The following is a 20074-nucleotide window of genomic DNA, read 5'->3' as shown; positions in this document are numbered from 1 at the left end:
CTCCAACCACTGAGCCAAACCAGCCAGGACAGTCATTTCTATTTTTAAAAGACTTTTCTAGTTTCTTATGGTCTCCACCAGATGGTTCTATGAAGTTCACAAAAATAAAAAGTAAATGATTGGAACTGTGGAACCATTGAGAGAGGGCATCACATAATTGAAACTACACATAACCTTTGAAAAAATACTTTAAAGTTTGTAAATGATCAATATACCTACCAGTGCTGTGGCTGGAAGCTTGGGCATGTGGGCTCCATCCCTGTTCCCTACAGTCTTGTGTTTCCCAAGTTCTCAGATCAACTGTCTTCTAGCTGAGTTTTGACAAAGTAAGACACTGGCAGGAGATTTAACAGGGGGGAGAGCGAAGCCAGGGATTTCTCTTCCCCTTTCTACCTTAGGCAGCTTCTCAGTGGTTGCTTCTCTTCTACAGCTCCAGATCCTTGGTTTCATTGTTTGACAGGTTTGTCTTAGTGCCAACGTTCTTCTGATGATGTCCTGAGCAGTAACTCCACAGCATGTTTCATCCTTCCAGCCTACAGATGGTAGTGTTGTCCTGCTGCTTAATTTTTGATGACCTTACCACACCCTCTATGGGTCTCAGAAACTCCATCACCTGTGTAATAATTCCCCTGAATTAAATTCACTCTGTTGAAAAGTTGTAATGTGGTTTCTATTTTCCTGGTGAGACTCTGATTGATAATATAATGCATTGAATTTTAAAACAATGAACTTATATAACTGTTGGTGCACCGATAGGAATGTTAGGGAACTGGGATACAATAAGTTACCTTATGAACTTCTCAGGACACTACATAAAATGAAACATAAATTGTGGAAAAACTGTCTGAGAAAGAAAACTGTATTAGAGAGACGGGTAGACAGGTAGACTCTGGGGACTTAATTGTCCTTTTTTCCTTTTCTCCAGGTGAAACAATATCTAGGTGAGCAATGAATGCAACAACAGTCACTAACCTCTTTAAAATTCTGACCTTGATCTAATAGGTTTATTATCTATAATAAATAGGCTGCATTAAGATGTTATTAGAATAGCTCAGGGAAACACTAAAAACATTATGTCTGGCTTCTTAACAAGAACAAATACCAAATATGATATGAAACAACATTGTGGAAACACTGCCTTCATTTTGATCTCATTCTTTCATTTAGTTTCATTTACTCATTGGGTATCTACTCTTCTAGGTCCTATAAATTTGTCCCTAAAATGGGGTAAAAAAAATTCTTACTTGTATGGATATTATGATCTGGAGGGTGTAGAGGCAGTATCTGGACCAATATCAACCAAAGGTTGAAAAACCTGATAGAAAAAACAGCAAATCCACAATTAGATTTTTTTCCTAACGTCTGTATCTAAAGTCCTAAAAATAAAAAATAAAAAAGAAGTGGCACTAGGAAAATGGCGGCGGAGTGAATGGAAGCTACACAGACCATCTCCCAGGACCAAACAGGAATTACAATGAAAATAAAGACAAATAGTCAAGAAAAGACAACCAAAAAGCAGCTTGGAGGACCACATAACCAGGGACACTGACTCAATCCTGGTAGGCTTGCAAAGACGCAAGAGGGGGCCGGGAGCCCACGGTCTGCAGTAGCCTGGGCTGGGACCTGTGGTGGCTTCAGCTGGGACCTGCGGCCTCTGCTGGGAGCTGCGCCCTCGGCAGGAAGTAACGGCCTTAGCTGGGAGCGGCACCCTCAGGTATAAAGTCCCAAGCGGCTCCACAGCGCAGAGCTAGGACAGAGCCTAAATTAGCAGCAGCCACTCACCTTGGGCTCCGGCAGAGGGAGGGCAGACTGGACTGGAACAGTGTGGGGACTCTCAGAATTTGGAGGGCACTCAGAGCTTTTGCTGCATTGCAGCCACACAGGACTGTGGTCATCTTACTCCTCTTCCCAGGGCCCTGGGGAGAGGCAGCGGCCCCGCCCTCGAAGATTCAACCCCACCCAGTGGCCATTGGAATGCTAACTGAGGCCCATTAACAACCAGCATCTGCCCCACCATTGGGAAATCCTCTTACACTGAGCACCTGAGGGAGTTTATCATTCAACTCAGAAACCAAGGTTCTTCAGGTGACCTCTACCAATGGCCTCCAGACAAAAAAGCTAGAGGATAACTACCATTCCCTGGGCTAGCAACTCTAACCAGGAAAGTAAGACTTGACAGTGGTGTTTAAAGTGGGTCCTCCCTGCCTCATCCAAACCCAGGAGAGGGAGCCACAAACAGCAGAACACCAACATCCACAGGGAAAATTTGGCAGGCTCCAAAGCCCACTGTGATAGCCAAAATGGTGAAAAAGAGAAACAAAAGCCAAATGAAAGAACAAGAGACCTCTACTGAAGATGAGATAAATGAGGTGCAGTTAAGCAAGTTAACAGAACTAGAATTCAGAGCCATGATCTTGAGGAAGCTCAACAGCATGTGTAAGGACATGAGCACCATGAGTAAAGACATAGAAATGTTGAAAATCAACCAGTTGGAAATTAAAAACCACCAAGAAGAAATGAAGAATGACATATCAGAAATAAAAAACACATTGGAAAGTCTAAATACCAGAGTAGAGGAAGCTGAGGACCGGATCAGTAAATTAGAAGATAGGGTTGAAAAAATCAACCAATCAGAAAACCAAAAGGAAAAAATAATTAAAAAACAGGAAAACAGCTTAAGAGAACTGTGGGACAACTGGAAACACAATAACATTCATATCATAGGAGTCCCTGAAGAAGAAGAAAATGACCAAGGGTTAGAGAATATATTTGAAGAAATAGTGACAGAAAACTTCCCTAATTTGGTTAAGGAAGAAGGCATTCAAGTTCAAGAAGCACAGAGAGTCCCAAATAAGAAGAACCCAAACAGGCCAACACCAAGACACATAGTAATCAAAGTGACAAAAATTAAAGACAAAGAGAGAATCCTAAAAGCAGCAAGAGAGAAAAAACAGGTCACCTACAAAGGAAACACAATAGGGCTCTCAGCTGACTTCTCAATAGAAACACTACAGACCAGAAGGGAATGGAATGAGGTAATCAAGGTCATGAAAAACAAGGATCTTAATCTAAGACTACTCTACACAGCAAGGCTATCATTCAAAATGGAAGGTCAAATAAAGAGCTTCCCAGACAAAAAAAGGCTAAGGGAATACATTAGCACCAAACCAGCACTGCAAGAAATGTTTAAAGGACTGCTGTAATTAGCAGGAGAAATAGGAAGAAAAATATAACCACACTAAACAAAAATGGCAATAAATACGTACATATCAATAATCACCTTAAATGTAAATGGATTGAATGCTCTAATAAAAAAGACACAGAGTAGCTGATTGGATAAGAAAGCATGACTCATCTATATGTTGTTTACAAGAGACCCACCTCACAACAAAAGACTCACATAGGTTGAAAGTGAAGGGATGGAAAAAAATCTTCCAAGAAAACAGAAAGGAAAAAAAGCTGGGGTAGCAATACTCATATCTGATAAAAGAGATTTCAAAATGAAGGCTATAACTAGAGACAAAGAAGGCCACTACATAATATTGAAAGGATCTATCCAACAGGAAGATATAACCTTGATAAACATATATGCACCCAATATAGGAGCACCAAAATATATTAAAAAACTATTGGAGGACTTCAAAGGAGAAATCGATAGCAATACAATCATAGCAGGGGACTTCAACACCCCGCTCACATCACTGGATAGATACTCTAGACAAAAAATTAGCAAGGAAACAGAGACTCTAAATGAAGCACTAGACCAAATGGATTTAATAGATATCTACAGAGAATTACACTCCAAAACTACAGAATTCACATATTTCTCAAGTGCACATGGGACATTCTCAAAGATAGACCACATGTTAGGACACAAACTAAGTCTCTACAAGTTCAAGAAGACTGAAATCATATCAAGCATCTTCTCACATCACAATGGCATGAAACTAGAAATCAACTGCAACAAGAACATGCAAAGACATTTGAACACATCGAATCTAAATAGCATGTTATTAAACAATGAATGGATTACTGAGGAGATCAAGGAAGAAATTAAAAACTTCCTGGAAACCGATAAAAATGAAGACACAACAACACAAAATCTATGGGATACAGCAAAAGCAGTTCTGAGAGGGAAGTTCATAGCACTACAGGACTACCTCAAAAAAACAAGAAAAATCTCTAATAGACTATCTAACCTCATAACTTAAAGAACTAAAGAGCAAACAAAAAGAAAACCCCAGAGCAAGTAGAAGAAAGGAAATAGTAAAGATCAGAGCAGAAATAAATGACAGAGTCCAAAAAAACAATTCAAAGGATCAATGAAACAAAGAGCTGGTTTTTTGAAAAGATAAACAGATTGATGGACCCTTAGCTAGACTCACCAGAAAACAAAGAGAGAGAACTCAAATACACAAAATCAGAAATGAAAGAGGAGAAGTAAAAACTGACAGCACAGAAATACAAAAGATCGTTAACAGCTACTATGAACAATTATATGGCAACAAATTCGAAAATCTAAGCGAAATTGACAAATTTCTAGAAACACACAGTCTCCCAAAACTGGACCAGGAAAAGATAGAAAACTTGCCCAGACCAATAACAACAGAAGAAATTGAAGATGTAATCAAGACTCTCCCAGCAAACAAAAGCCCAGGCGCGGATGGCTTCACTGGGGAGTTTTACTGAACATTCAAAAAAGAACTAACACCCATTCTCCTCAAACTATTTCAAAAAATTCAAGAAGAAGGAAGACTTCCAAACTCGTTTTATGAGGCCAGCATAATTCTAATTCCAAAACCAGAAAAAGACACTACAAAGAAAGAAAACTAGAAACCAATATCCCTGATGAATATAGATGCCAAAATCCTGGACAAAATACTAGCAAATCGGATTCAGCAATGCACCAAAATAATGATTCACTATGACCAAGTGGGATTCATCCCGGAGATGCAAGGCTGGTACAATATTCGCAAATCAATAAACGTGATACATCACATAAATAAAATGAAGAATAAAAACCACATGACAATAACAATAGATGCTGAGAGACCCTTTGACAAAATCCAACATTCATTTCTGATAAAAACACTTAGCAATCTGTGAATAGAGGGATCATATCTTGACATAGTAAAGGCCATATATGAAAGACCTACAGCCAACATCATACTCAATGGGCAAAAATTAAAAGCATTTCCCTTAAGAACAGGAACAAGGCAAGGATGCCCACTTTCACCACTCTTATTTAACATAGTACTGGAAGTCTTAACCACAGCAATCAGACAGGAAGAAAAAATAAAAGGGATCCAAATTGAAAAGGAGGAAATGAAACTGTCATTATTCACAGATGACATGATACTATACATATAAAACCCCAAAGACTCCATCAAAAATCTACTAGACTTAATAAATGAATTTGGCAAAGTAGCAGGATACAAAATTAACATCAAGAAATCGATGCCATTCTTATACACCAGTGATGAACTCACAGAAAGAGAAACTAAGAAAACAATCCCATTTACCATTGTGGCAAAAAAATTAAGATACCTAGGAATAAACTTAACCAAATAAATAAAGGACCTATTCACAGAAAACTACAGGTCATTGAAAAAAGAAAAAAGAAAAAAAAGAGGAAGATATAAAAAAGTGGAAGCACATACCTTGTTCATGGATTGGAAGAATTAACATCATTAAAATGTCCATACTATCCAAAGCAATCTATAGATTCAATGCAATCCCCATCAAAATACCAATGGCATACTTCACAGAATGAGAATAAATACTTCAAAAGTTCATATGGAACCAAAATAGACCTCGAATAGCCAAAGCAATCTTGAAAAAGATGAACAAAGTTGGAGGGATCACATTACCAGATTTCAGGTTATACTACAAAGCCACTGTAATCAAAACAGCCTGGTAGTGGCACAAGAACAGGCATATAGACCAGTGGAACAGAATAGAGAACCCAGAAATGGACCCAAGGCAATATGCTCAATTAATATTTGACAAAGGTGGCAAGAGCATACACTGGAGTAAGGACAGCCTCCTTAATAAATGGTGCTGGGAAAATTGGACAGCTACATGCAGAAAAATGAAACTAGACCATCAACTTACACCCTACACAAGAATAAACTCAAAATGGATAAAAGACTTAAATGTGACTCATGAATCCATAAAAATCCTAGAAGAAACTGTAGGCAACAAAATTTCAGACATCATATGCAGCAGAATTTTCCCTGATACATCACCTAAGGCAATAGAAACAAAGGAGAAAATGAACACATGGGACTACATCAAACTCAAAAGCTTCTGCACAGCAAAAGATACAATCATCAAAACGAAAAGGCTACCCACTGTATGGGAGAGTATAATTGCCAATGATATATCAGATAAGGGGTTAATTTCCAATATATAGAGAGTGCTCATACAACTCAACAAAAGGAAGACAAAGAACCCAATTAAAAAATGGGCAGAGGAACTAAATAGACACCTCTTCAAACAGGACATACAAATGGCTAAGAGACATATGAAGAAATGCTCAACATCACTAATCATCAGAGAGATACAAATTAAAACAACAATGAGGTATCACCTCACACCTTTCAGAATGGCCGCCATCAACAAATCATCAAACAACAAGTGTTGGCGAGGGTGTGGAGAAAAGGGGACTCTAGTACACTGCTGGTGGGAATGCAGACTGGTGCAGACACTATGGAAAACAATATGGTGTTACCTCAAAAAATTAAAAATTGAACTTCCATTTGACCCAGTGATCCCACTTCTAGGAATATACCCTAAGAAGCCTGAAACACCAATCAGAAAGAATATATGTACCCCCTGTTCATAGCAGCACTATTTATAATAGGTAAGATCTGGAAACAGCCCAAATGTCCATCAGTAGACGAATGGATAAAAAAGCAGTGGTACATATACACAATGGAGTACTATGCAGCTGTAATAAAGAAAGATCTCTTATCCTTTGAGACAACATGGAGGGACCTGGAAAGTATTATCCTAAGCGAAACAAGCCAAACAGAGAAAGACAAGTATCATATGATCTCACTTATATATGGAATATAATGAACATAACAGTCTGAGTAATGTGGTAGTCCCAGAGACGTGGAAATGGGGTACAGACTGACAATCCCCAGAAGAGGGGGTGGTTTGGAAGAGATAAACCACAGAACTTATATGCATGTATGCATGAACAATGGACATGGACAACAAAGCTGGGGATAGGGCAAGGAGGGAGAGGGAGAGGGAGTCAGTGGGGGAAAAAAGAGAAACTTTGTAACAAAAATAAGTTAATTATTTAATAAAAATAAATAAATAAAATAAAATGTTGAAACAGCAAAAAAAAAAAAAAAAAACGGAGTGGAAGAGTGGAATAGTCTTCTTACTTTCCAAAATGCAACAGTATATAAGGGTACTGGAATTGAAGTTTTGGCAAGTTATTATTTGAGTTCAGGTTTTACTTCTTTCCTTATTGCTTAAATTATCATGTTTTTCAAAAATCATTCATGCAGGCTCCCTGAAGTAATCTAGTAATTTTTCATTTTATGCAAGACATTTTAGATAATGTATTGTAGTGAGCCTGGTTATATCGTCTTCCATTAAAGTTATTAAGTTTTGTTAGGACAGACATTTTAATTTCTCCTTCATTAAAAAAAAAAAAAAATGTGTGCTTGTATAGTCTCACAAACTACCTCCTGTTCTTCAATTACAGATGACCAGCTCTCTCTACCATAAAAACTATCATGCTAGCTTTCCTATAGTCAAGGAAAAAGAGGTTGTACGCATGCTCCGCAATCCAGCAGTCATGAGTATTGGAATTTGAGACCCATTTCAAAGGTGCTTCGATGTAGAGGACACATTGTACAGATTTGCATATATATTATTTTGTAATACCTAGAAGATGATATCTTATAACAAACTAGTGTAAATTATTTTAAAGTATAAATAGTCTTTCCAACATCAGTTTATAAAAACATCTTAGTTTAAAAGCCTAGTTTTCTGCACAGCAAAGGAAACCATCAACAAAATGAAAAGAAATCTTACTGAATAGGAAAAGATATTTGCAAATGATAAGGAATTAATATTCAAAACATATAAGGAACTCATACAGCTTCACACACACACACGAAAAACAACCAAAACTATTCCATTTAAAACATGGGTAGAGAACATGAATGGACATTTCTCCAAGGACACACAGATGGCCAACAGGTATATGAAAAGATGCTCAACATCACTAACCATAAGGAAAATGCATATTAAACCACAATGAGATATCACCTCACACCTGTAAGAATGGCTATCATCAAAAAATCAACATACAGCAAGTGTTGGTGAGGTTGTGGAGAAAAGGTAACCCTCCTTATACTGTTGACAGGATTGTAAATTGGTACAGCTACTCTGCAAAACAGTATGGAGAGTTCTAAAACAACTAAATATAAAACTAGCATACAACCCAGCAATTCCACTTTTGGCTACCAATCTGAAGAAAACAAAAACTCTAATTCGAAAAAATATGTATTCATTGCAGCATTACTTACAATAGACAAAATATGGAAGCAACCTTGGTGTCCATCCGATAGATGAAGAGATAAAGAAGATGTAATACATTTATACAACAGAATGTTAACCTGCAATAAAAAGGAATAAAGTCTTGCCATTTGTGACAATATGGATGGACCTAGAGGGTATTACATTAAGTGAAATAAGTCAGGAAGAGAAAGACAAATACTGTATTATTTCACTTTTATGTGGAATCTAAAAAACAAAACAGAACAAATAAACTAAGAAAACAGAAACAGACTCATAGATACAGAGAACAAGCTGATGGTTGCCAAAGGCAATAAGGGTAGGGGAATGGATGAAAAAATAAAGAAAAAGCTTAAATTGAAAAAAAATAATTTTACACAATTCTAGGGAAGGGGTACTATTGCATTTACAGAGGCTAAAATTAGAGAAATTGAGAACAGTAATTTGGAAGTAAAAACAAAAAACAAAACTACTTGGTAATCTCTTTGGCTGAAATATATATGAGGACTAAGTGAGTCCATATCTAAACAGGTGTCATTTTCCAGTTTGACCCAAAAATGAAAAAAACATGTATCTAATAGTATTTTTTTGTTTGTTTAAAAAAAAGCCACATTTGTTGTAAATTTTTTGAATACTTTAAAATATAAAGAAAAAAATGTTAGTCTTCTCAGAGATACTTAAACATATTAAGATATTTTCTTTCAGTTTTGATATGTATGTATACATATGTATGTATATGTGTGTCTGTGTGTGTTGTTTAAAAGTCATATAAGTATGAAACAAAATTGAAGTTATGCTCTTAATATAATGTTGTATCTTATATATGTTACTAAAAATGTGATTGTTGATAGCTCTGTAAACTGTATTATATGGATAATTTACTTATCCAACCCTCTATTATAAGAGATTATTTTTCCCAATTTTTTATTATCAAATAAATTAAATAATTGTTACCTTATATGATTATATTTCCAACATATTTCCAACAAGAAAATGGCGGGGTAATCTTATTCTCTGATTAAGATGCACAGCATTTTAAAAATTTATCTTTATTGTTGAAAGTATTCCAGATGTCTCCCCTTAGATTCTATACTATAAAAACATAAATCAAGATAAAAAAAAGTTACTCAACTTCCTATCAACAATTCAAAAATAAATACATGTATCTTCTGCCTTTTGCCTAAACAGACAAGGACCTTGCTCACCTACATTTTCTGCGTTATCTCTGTAGTTCAAGGTTGGCTAACAGTTTATTTGTCCTCACAACAGAGGTGTTTAACCTGGAGTTAATAAGCTTCAAGGGTTCTTGAACCTCATGAAATTGTGTATAACATTTTCTCCTTATGTGGGAACATTCTTCTTTCTGGGGACACACTCCACAGCTTTCAATAGATTTTCAAGTGGCATTTTCAATCCCTCAAAAAAAATTAAAAATTATTGCTTACAGGTTTCTTATGGCTTTAGAAGAGGTACATAAAGAACAAAACAAGGTGCAGACTACAGCTCAAGTTCAAAACACTTGTCTAAGCTATTGCTATAGTAATTTACCCATCATCAGAATGTGTGGGAGTAAAAACCTCAGGGTACAGAAATCAGCATGATTGCAAAAAGAAGGGAAAAAAGCTATTTAGAGGCATTTTCTCTTCCTCTTTGCTTCCTCAGGCCCCAACCACTGCATGGAAAAAAAAAAAGTACAAAAATGTCTTAATGATGTTATTTAAAAAACAGCTGTTAACCAGGTAGAAGTGCAATCATTGTTTTAAAAACATGAGGTAACAATATTTACACATTTATGAGCCATGTTTAGAAACATCTGTATAGGATTGTCCCGTGTCATCAGAGGGCCCATGAAACAGTCCACTCTGATTGGTCATTGTGTGAGAGTAGGCACATAGAAGGATATGAGCTGGGCAAGGCAGCTGGGGCTTGGAGAGAGAATGTGTAATATGTGACAAACCAAAAACAGACGATGGAGACAGCAGACCCTCTGTGAGGAGGGAAGATTTAGCGTCTCTCCAGGATTTGGTATAACTGGTGATACAACATGTAGGTGAAGGAACCTTATAGTTTAAACATACCCCCTTTTTTTTTTTTCTTTTTGAGACATGAGGGAGGGGGTGACTTACTCCTTGTCTAGGAGTGGTCAAGCCTACGGGTATAAATTTTCTGAACTCCCAAATATCGGAGCATGCAGTTTGGTCTTGGCCAGCTGAGCTGCCTGCTTAGGGTGCTTGGTTTGGTTTCGCTGATTTGCCTGCTCAGGTTCTATCTGAGTGTATTCTTTCTACAAATAAATTCTCACCTGCTTTTGTGGCTATTTGTTGTCTCTAATTTGGATTCAATTGTACAAGCAAGACAAGAACTTAGGGCACAGAGTACTGTCTCTGACCAAAGGCTCTCTCCAGCCAGAGACCCCCTTGACCACCGCTGGACAGTTACAGAAAGGGTTCCCAGGAGAGCATGCCTATAGGATAATTTGGCAATCTTTAGCCTAATCCTGATTAGTTTTGGTCATATATTGTCTTCCGCAAGCTCTTGAGCTCTGGGTCCCAATTTATTGACCCATATACTAGATTAAAATCACACATATACCCCTAAACATCACTGTGACAGTGATGATGATGAAAATGTGGACGACGATGATGATAGCTGGAATTTTCTTTTGAGATTTAATGTCTGTTCTTATTTATTTGTTACTCTTAGAAAAATCTCATTTTGACTCATCTCAGACTTAGAGGTAGCAGCTCTCAGGGAGGACAGCCTACATCTCTTGGCAATTTGTTCCTGGAGTTTTTCTTTGGGCTCCTTCATTCTCTTGGCCAGAAGTTTAGCATATCCTGCAGGCTCTTCCTCATGTTTCTTAGTACTTTGTTTATTCACAGCAATACTCTGACGCTCGTGTTGCAGGGCATGTGGATTAACAAGATGCTGAATCTTGGGTGCTTTGGTCTGAGATTTCTCACCTTTTTTGCTTAGGGGTTTTCCCACAACATGTTGATGAACTTCATCTTCTTTAGAGAGATTGAAGAGTTTGCAGATTCTGCTAGCTATATTGGGCCCCAGGCGACAAGGCACAGTAGAATCAGTGAGACCGGGAGTATCTTTCTCCCCTTAGTTTACAGTGACCGTGTTGAGAACACTGAGATTGGCATCCATACTACAACCCCAAACAGATTTGTGCTTTGTCTCTCCAGTCCTCCTTGGTCTTTAAGAGGAATGTCCCTTACTCAGCGGCTGGTGGACACGGCCATGGGTCTAGATGCCCTGCTTCACGGAGGAACCTTGTTTGTCATTCCCACCATTGATTCGAAACGAACAACCCTTCCATTCTTCACCCAGAGCATCAGCAGCACCTTCTGTGGCCAGACGCTTCTCATGAAAGGTATGAGCATCATCATCTATCTTGATGAGTTTCTCGAAGCTTCATCCTGAAGCTCTGGGGCAGCACGGGAAAGCGTGATGCTGGCTAATATGACCTACTATTTGCCTCACAGAAAGCCTTCGAGGTAGTGACTATGAACAAGTTTACAGACAAGGAAACGAAACAGTAGAAAGAGTAAACAATGTATCCTGGGTCACAGAGCTAGCCACCGCCCAAATCAGAAATTAAACTCAGTCTTATTTCAGAACATAGTCAGCTTCTCATATGTAACTCAGGAATTTGCTCATATAGTCCTCATTTTTCAGAATCCCTGTTCTATGTTCTCCCTCAGCTGTCCCACCCAGAATATCCTCAACTTCCTTCTAGATTCAACTGCTAGAAGCTGCCAGCATTTTCCCCTGGTCCCCAACACTTGGTCCACTTAGTTCATGAGCTAGAATGACCTTTGAGGGGCCTTGACTGTCATCATTCTTGCAGGCTGGTTATGCCTGGATCCAGTCTTTTGTAATAAGAAATAGAAGCGATGCCCTGGCCAGTTTGGCTCAGCAGTTAAGCGTCAGCCTTCCCAGAGAGTCCCGGGTTCGGTTCCCGCTAGGGGCATGTACCAGACACACACACACAAGAAATAGAAGTGGAAGAATTCATATTCTTAGCCTTGTCGATGTTGGAGTTATCTCTGAGCAACCACACATTTTACATTACAGGTAGAGGTTTTACAGGTTGTATGTGGAAGAAAGGACACTGGGTCGGCCAGAAATAAACTCAACATTATGCAAGACTATTTCCCAAACTCTGGACACTTTTTTCTTTTATTTCTGTACCATCTATACTAGCATTGATTACATATTGTGACTTAAATATACTGTCTGTCTTTTAGTTAAATAAATATATTTATAAATGAAAGCTTATTTCATCACAATCACTTAAAAAACTAGTATCATCTAACCTAAATAGAGGGCAATTTAACACGTAAACAGAGCAGAACAAAATCTTGTTGTTAGATCCTACCTTGATTTTATTGCCTCCTGAGGTTCTAATTACTGAGGCTTCTTTCTCTTTCTTAAAAGGGAAAATTATGTAGTATTAGAAAAATACTAGTACTAAACTAGGATTTCTCTTTGGTCTAATGATAAGGGTTGAAGGAGAATAAAGAGGATAGTCATTTTTACTATATGATTTACCCTTATTTAATGCCCTGTCTGCATATTAATTAATCATGAGCAATACAGTCCAGTAGAAATACAATGCACATCATTTATACTATCAAATTTTCCACTAGCCACATTAAAAATTAACAACAAACAGGATAAATTAAGGTTATAGCTTGTTTAAACCCACATCTGTAAAATATTATTTCAACATATGTATTCAGTACAAAACCTTTTTATGAGATATTTTACACCTTTTTCATACTGTCTTCGAATCGGATTTGTATTTTATACGAATAGCCCACCGCAGTTCATACTAGCCACTTTTCAAGCTCTCAGTAGTAACATGAGTTTCATGGCTACAATATCAGACAGCAGAGAACCCCTACCTTTACGCACTTAAGAAAATATAGGCTGGAATCAGGATGCCTGGGTGCCAGGACCCTTTGTTAACATGGTCATGACCCCTGGCAACCAGTTAACCTTTCTAGACTTTGGTTTCTGTGCCTTGAAAATAAGAGAATTTCACAGGCTGTTCTTGTGGTTTCAAGCTGTCCGGCTGCTATGACTACCATTTGTTTCTTTCTGTTGGACCTCTCCTTAAAGTCTGTCCCTACACTCCTGGAACTCTGCAAACAAGCTGCATGATTGCTCTCTCATGTTGCCACAGGAGAGCAGATACAGGGATGGTTTACATCGGAAGCTTACAGTGCCTGAAAGAACAGCAAAAGTCAGTGTTCATCTGTTCATTCATTCATTCATTCATTCAGCCATTCAACAAACATTCACTGAGTGTGCTCTGTGTCAGGTCCTGTGCCAGGTGTTGGACACAGAGAGCTGAATGGGACATGATCTCATCAGCGGAAGGATGAGTTGAGAGGAGTTTGGGGAGACAGTGAGACAAGTACCGTTGACTGAACCCCAGAGTTTCAAGAGCATAGAAGTGAGACTTCTAACCCAATCTAGGGCTTCTTGGAGAAGGTACCATTTAAATGGACTCGTAAATGATGAATTGGAGGTAGCCAGGCAATGAGCAGCGGAATGTTTACGGAAGAAGAAGCAGCAGGTGCAAAGACCCAGAGACAGGAGGCGTATTGGGGGAATTCCAGGTAATTGTCACCAGATTTCCATGTGGAGATACAATGAGAGATGAGAATGGAGAGGAGTGATCAGGGTGTGGATCTGGAAAGGTCTTGAATGACGTGTAAAGATTTAGACTTTGTCCTGAATTAAGAGGAGCACTGAGGACTATAAACTGAGTGGGGGGGGGGGGGTGTGTGCCTAATAATATTTATATTTGACTCATATTTCTCTGGCTTAAAAAAGAAGGAAGGAGAAAGAGCCAAAACTGAATGACAGCAAGGGGATAGGTTAGTGGGCTGATTCAGCAACCTTGGCTGAGAGAAGGAAATACATTGAAGAGACATTTAGGAGGCAGAATCCATAGATTAAACTGACTTTTAGTTGCTGGCGAGGGAAAGGGAGGAGGCAGAATGAATGGTACTCCAGTTCTTGCTTAGGTAGTTATTAGATAATGGTGACATACCCTACAATAGTGACCTGAGGAGGGGGAAAAGTCTGTTCACAATTGTGTTGACCTAGAATCTTTACTTTATAAAAGTTCTGAAAACCACCAAAGCTGTCTTGGGCAAACTTTGGAAGGCCTCATGCAAACAAGTGGATTCTTGCCTCAGGTGAAAGTTATACATTTTTATTTCACATTCACTAACAAGGAAGCAAATGAGTCAATAAACCCAATAATATGGAGCTCTGCCTTACTTTCCTGTTTAAAATTATGTATTTTTTCATAGAGACGTTGAATCATACTGAAAGATCAAGTTGTTACAGCAGTAACTCTCTGAGCTAGCTTTGAAGTATCTTACTACAAGAGTTTATGAATTACAAGGCAGCAGGGTTATTTTAGTCTCTTTTAGCCAGGCAGGAGGAGGGTTGAGATCTTCACAAGACAAATAAGAGCCTCCCTTTGGGGTTTGGGAAGGGTCAAGTGCAGGTCTGCAGAGCCCTCTGCAACACGCAGCTATTTATACCCGACTGTGGCCCTGGCTGCCTTTTCTGCACTTCACTGGTGCTGCAAAGACAAGGATTAGAAAACGATGTTAAACAAATGAGAAGGCCGTCATCAATACGATTACTCTACAAAGGAGCACAGATAAAAACAGTATGGTTCACAAAAGGGAAAAAAAAAAAACCACATATAAATAAGAAAAAAATGTGCAAGGGCCAGGAAGTTCTCTAACTTTGGAAAAAAGAAAATGATAAAAAAAAATTTTTTTTTGAGTGAGAAATAATTCACTGAACAAAAAATAGGTGAGGGTATTACCTCTTTAGGGAGGTCTACAGGTAAATGCCTCCAAAAGTATCACCCCTACAGATACTCTTAGGCAGAAAGCCATAGTCAGCTGATTCTTCCTCTAGGCAACTAGTAATAATACCAATGAAAATAACTGATTCCCTAACTTAGGCATTTCATCAAATTGAAATCACAAATATGGCAGTCTCCCATCCACCTGAAATCAGTAGACTTCTGTCAATATTAAAATGACAACACACACCATTGGGCATGTCATTTATTGGTGGGGGTGGGGGTAGGGAATTACATCAAGGAAGAATCTATTGTTTGCTGTAATGAAAACTTGTTGGCTATTTTTAAAACGGGGATTGATAATGACTTCCTCTTGACAGCTGTTGACACGCACTAATTATTGCTCCCCCTGGTCCAATGGAAAGCTTGCAGTTAAAAAGATTTAAAATAAGTCACTGCTCTCAAGTGTTTTCGGTTTTGTCCAAGTCAATGATGAGTGAAGCTGGTTGGGGGGGAAGTACTTGTCTTTCCAAATTTAGTGTTCCAAAAACACATTGTTGTGGTTTGTGAGCATTACATGATCCATCCATATTTAGCAAACATTTTCATTTCCTTGCCCAAGCCCACCCACAACAGTCAACGGAACTTTGATTTCATCCACACTCATCTGGGTAATGTAAACCCCTCGTGTTCTGCGAAGCCTGCTGAGCAAGAAAGCTGAATGCAGAAATGTCAGAAAAATATGTAACCTTTGGACCTAAAGAGGGGTGGAGGGTGGAGAAACTCAGACTCCACTGACTACTTCACGTTGGCTTTTTACCCTGTTTCTCACCTTATCCACATCAGCTCGCCTTTGTTTGCCCAGAGAGCACCTGGACTGATGCCTAATTAGAGGGAGACAGCTCGCTGTTTATCTGAGGAGCGGGACCTCAGTACTCACCAGGCGCACCTCTGAGTTGAAGGTCAGTCTGAAACGTCATAGCTCCCTCCGTGTTGATGACTTTGAGTGCAGTCATGCTTTCTTAACGGCTTAAAAATGTGTAGGATTAAAGTGGAGTTTGGATTACTGAGGTTGAAGGGACACTGCCTTATCTGGTGCAGGACTCCTGCAGCGAAGAGGAAACCTGCGTTACATTAAGTTACACGTAGTAGGTTACCAATAAACAGTGGTTGAATACATGAACTGTAGCCGTCTTTAAGCCAAAGGCCAAACCTATAATCCTGAATCAAATCTGCGTAGCAATTTTTCTCAAACTTTACTGCTGACGTGCAGCAAGCAATGTGAGAAGGAAGAGGGAAAGAATGATCTTAGGTTAGGCAAACCAGTTCATTGTAGGGATTTCTTAAAAGCCTCATGTCCTACCTTAAAAGTTCAGGGAAATTTTACTCTCTATACTGCACTGTATACATATTCACCTCATGGCTTCAGGTATCACCTTGCCAAATGGTTTAAGAAACATGGCCATCAGTCCTTCTCTCTGATCATGTTAACCAACGAGAAGTTTTGAAAAAGCCTTTGGAAATGACTCACACCTACCTTGAGTTTATATACCCCAGTGTTTGTACAAATTATACATACATTTATTTTATTTTTGGCATTTCATTATCAATCAATAGATGTATTTTGATGTTTTCAAATGATTAGAATGGTTTTATGGCTTAATGTACTGAATTCTGTATCAGGGAAGGAAAGTATCAACAAATAAAGTAGGTACCCTTGGATTAGCCACGTGGTGTAGGTATAGCAATACTATAGTATACAATTAGATATTACAAAAAATAGCTAGGTATATTTCAATATATGTGCTCCTTTTAAAAACCTCTTGAATCTGTACACATTGCCTTATTTAAAGTTTTCTTCAGAGAGACGAAAGTAGAGTGTCATTTTCCCTTTCTTGTTGTTGCTGCTACAGGTAAAAGAGAATGAAATTCTCTGCGTTCTAATGCATTGAAAGTAATGCACAATTGCACTAGAAGCACTGAGCTCTAAAACTGAGTATACCATTGACCCGAAGTTTTACTTCCAATTTTAGGCAAGTGTGAGGAATACTAAAACAAGAAAATTAGATTTCTATTGTTCAGTTAGGTTATGCTTATGTCACCCCAAATTCTTGACTAAAGCTAGTTTCCTCCTATAAAATACATACCCTTTGAAATGAAGCATCGTATTGAGACAATTTTCATGGGTTATTCCATAACAATACTCCAAGTAGAGAGATTTTTATAGGTCATGGTTCACCAGGAAGCAGACCATGACATTTATTGGGGAGGACTCTCAAGGTCAACACATATGAGGGAGTGAAGGATGGAGAATGGGGCAGAGGGAGAAGTCAAACTGCAAAGCAGCCACAACAGAAGCCCAACTGATCCTACTGTGAGCTCTGCAGCAGGCATGGCCCTGAAGATCTATCTCAAGTCAGGACCAGAGGCAGATTTTTATAACCTTGGGGGAGGCCTCTCCCTTCAAGATGAGGCCAATCTCCTAAGGGGCCTCAACCATGGCTATCAGTCCCCAGCAGGCAATACATAGGGGAATCTGCGTTTCGGTCCTAACACAGGGGGCATGGGAGTGAGGCCAATGCACTGCCCTGACCACTACAACAACCCCTGTTCCCTCTCTCCGGGGCCTGCAGAGGACCTCAGCTACTTTCTCTTAGGAGACAGCCACAGCACTAATGACCCTACTGCCCTGTGCCTTGACAGTGTTTGACACCTAGGACGTGAAGATCAGAGCCAGTCCTGCTCCTCACCTGACACTAAATTCAAAAGGCGAGAAATCGAGGGCCCTCAAATTCTGAAGACAGAAGCAGGTCTCTTCTGAAGCAGAAGGGAGTTGTGGGCAAAGGATAATTGCCGGGTGATGTCAGACGATGCTGCATATAAAATATCCATGTGCAAGACTCCCTTAAATTGATTTCATTATATTTCTTTGTAACTATGATGAATAAGTATCAGCTCACACTTTCTACAGATTTCAATTAAGTGGTATGTTTGGCGGGGAGGAATCTGCCAAGGTGAAATCTTAATTAGGATTGTTTTGAATAAATGATTTCACTTATTCAGCTTATAGTTAAGGTGTATATACTTTGTATCAGGTAGCATGGTGTGTATATAAAGATAAATAACACATGACCCTTTTATAGTTCCAGGGAGAGACCAGCACAGACTAATGATTAGAGGGAATCAAGGTAAGAATTTTGTTGGAAAAAGCCAAAGACGCCGCTTCCCATACTGAGCAGCAATGGTATCATTAAAAAGATGAAGCATCATTAATATCTTTATGTGCACAACTCTCTTTCAGGGGAGAATCTTCTTATAAGGAAAAAACATCTAAGATCCTTATCAGACCTCCCAGCACTGGAAGATGAGAACGCAAAGAACCCACACGACATCCTAGGAGTGTTTTTAGTGTTGAGAGCCTTTGTCCTTCTGCAAGACCATACTCCTTTTTATCATTGCTGCCCCCCTGCTTGTGAGCCAGCGTGTCAGCGAGATACCAGAGAACCGAAGAGAAGATTAGACCCAAATACGACCGAACGTGCCTGTGCGACTGTGCACACGGAAGCGTGCCAGAGTCACACACATTCCGTGACACTTGGGTCCTGGCGGACAAGTGCTTTTCTGACTCTCCCTGCTCTTTCCCAGCTGCCCCAAGGAAGATATTTTTCTTTGTTAACCATCTGCTAATTAACAGAAATGGAACTCTTATGTGTCATAGAGCCTTGTGACAACCAGATCTAATTGCTCACAATTGCTCCTTCCTTCCTTTACCTCCTTGTTGTCTCCCCTCCCCCGTCCTTCATTAATCTCTGAGCAGAACATGAGGTACTGGGATAATAAGGCAGATCCCTGTCCACACAGTGCTCGGCCTAATGGAAGCAGACACACAAACAGGTCATTATAACACAGTGTGTACATTAAAAATGGGCACGTGTGCATTGTGTATTATAAACATATTATATGCACATATATGATATATATCAATATATGTATATAATCTATATGTATATGTATACATGTAATGCATATATGTCATATGTACACACACACACACACAGAAGAGTAGAAGGAGGGGCAGTTATATAATTTAGGGAAGAAATTGAAGGACACTTCCCAGAAGAAGGACGCATAAGAGAGAAAGCGACGTGGTAGTTACCTCCCTTCAGACGGCTCCACGGTCTTCATCAACCTGTTTACAACCCTGTGCAGTCTCCCCCACAGCGAACCAGGGCAGACCTGCATGGCCGAGAGTCCAACAGAAATAATGAGGTGTGACTTCCCAGGCCAGATCACAAGAGGCCTCACAGTCTCAGCCTGTCCCCTGGGTCACTTACTCTGAGGGAAGACAGCCCCATGCTGTGAAGACTCACAGGGAACCCTGAGGGGAGGCCTCTGTAAAAAGACCACCTGCCGCCCTGGCCGGTTTGACTCAGCGGTAAGAGCTTTGCCCGCTGACCAGAGTCCCCAGTTCGATTCCAACCAAGGGCAGGTACCTTGGTGGCGGTTTGTCCCCGCCCTGGTTGGGGTTGTGCAGGTGGCAACCAATCCATGTCTCTCTTTCTCTCTCTTCCTCCCTCTCTCCCTCCAGCTCTATCTGAAGATTAATGTAAAAATATCCTCGGGTGAGGATTAAAAAAGAATAATAATAATAAAAAAACAATAGGCCACCTGCCCAAA

General features: G+C 39.3%; 1 pseudogene; it reads right to left on the bottom strand.

Moving 5' to 3' along the window:
* Positions 1–19752, bottom strand: part of LOC118628641 — a 29039-nt pseudogene extending 9287 nt beyond the window's left edge.
* Positions 19753–20074: the final 322 nt, after the last annotated feature.

Source organism: Molossus molossus, unplaced genomic scaffold (assembly GCF_014108415.1).
Source record: "Molossus molossus isolate mMolMol1 unplaced genomic scaffold, mMolMol1.p scaffold_m16_p_13, whole genome shotgun sequence".
Classification (NCBI taxonomy): Eukaryota; Metazoa; Chordata; class Mammalia; order Chiroptera; family Molossidae; genus Molossus; species Molossus molossus.
Note: the sequence above shows the minus strand (reverse complement) of the source record. Positions and strands in the feature narration are given on the sequence as shown.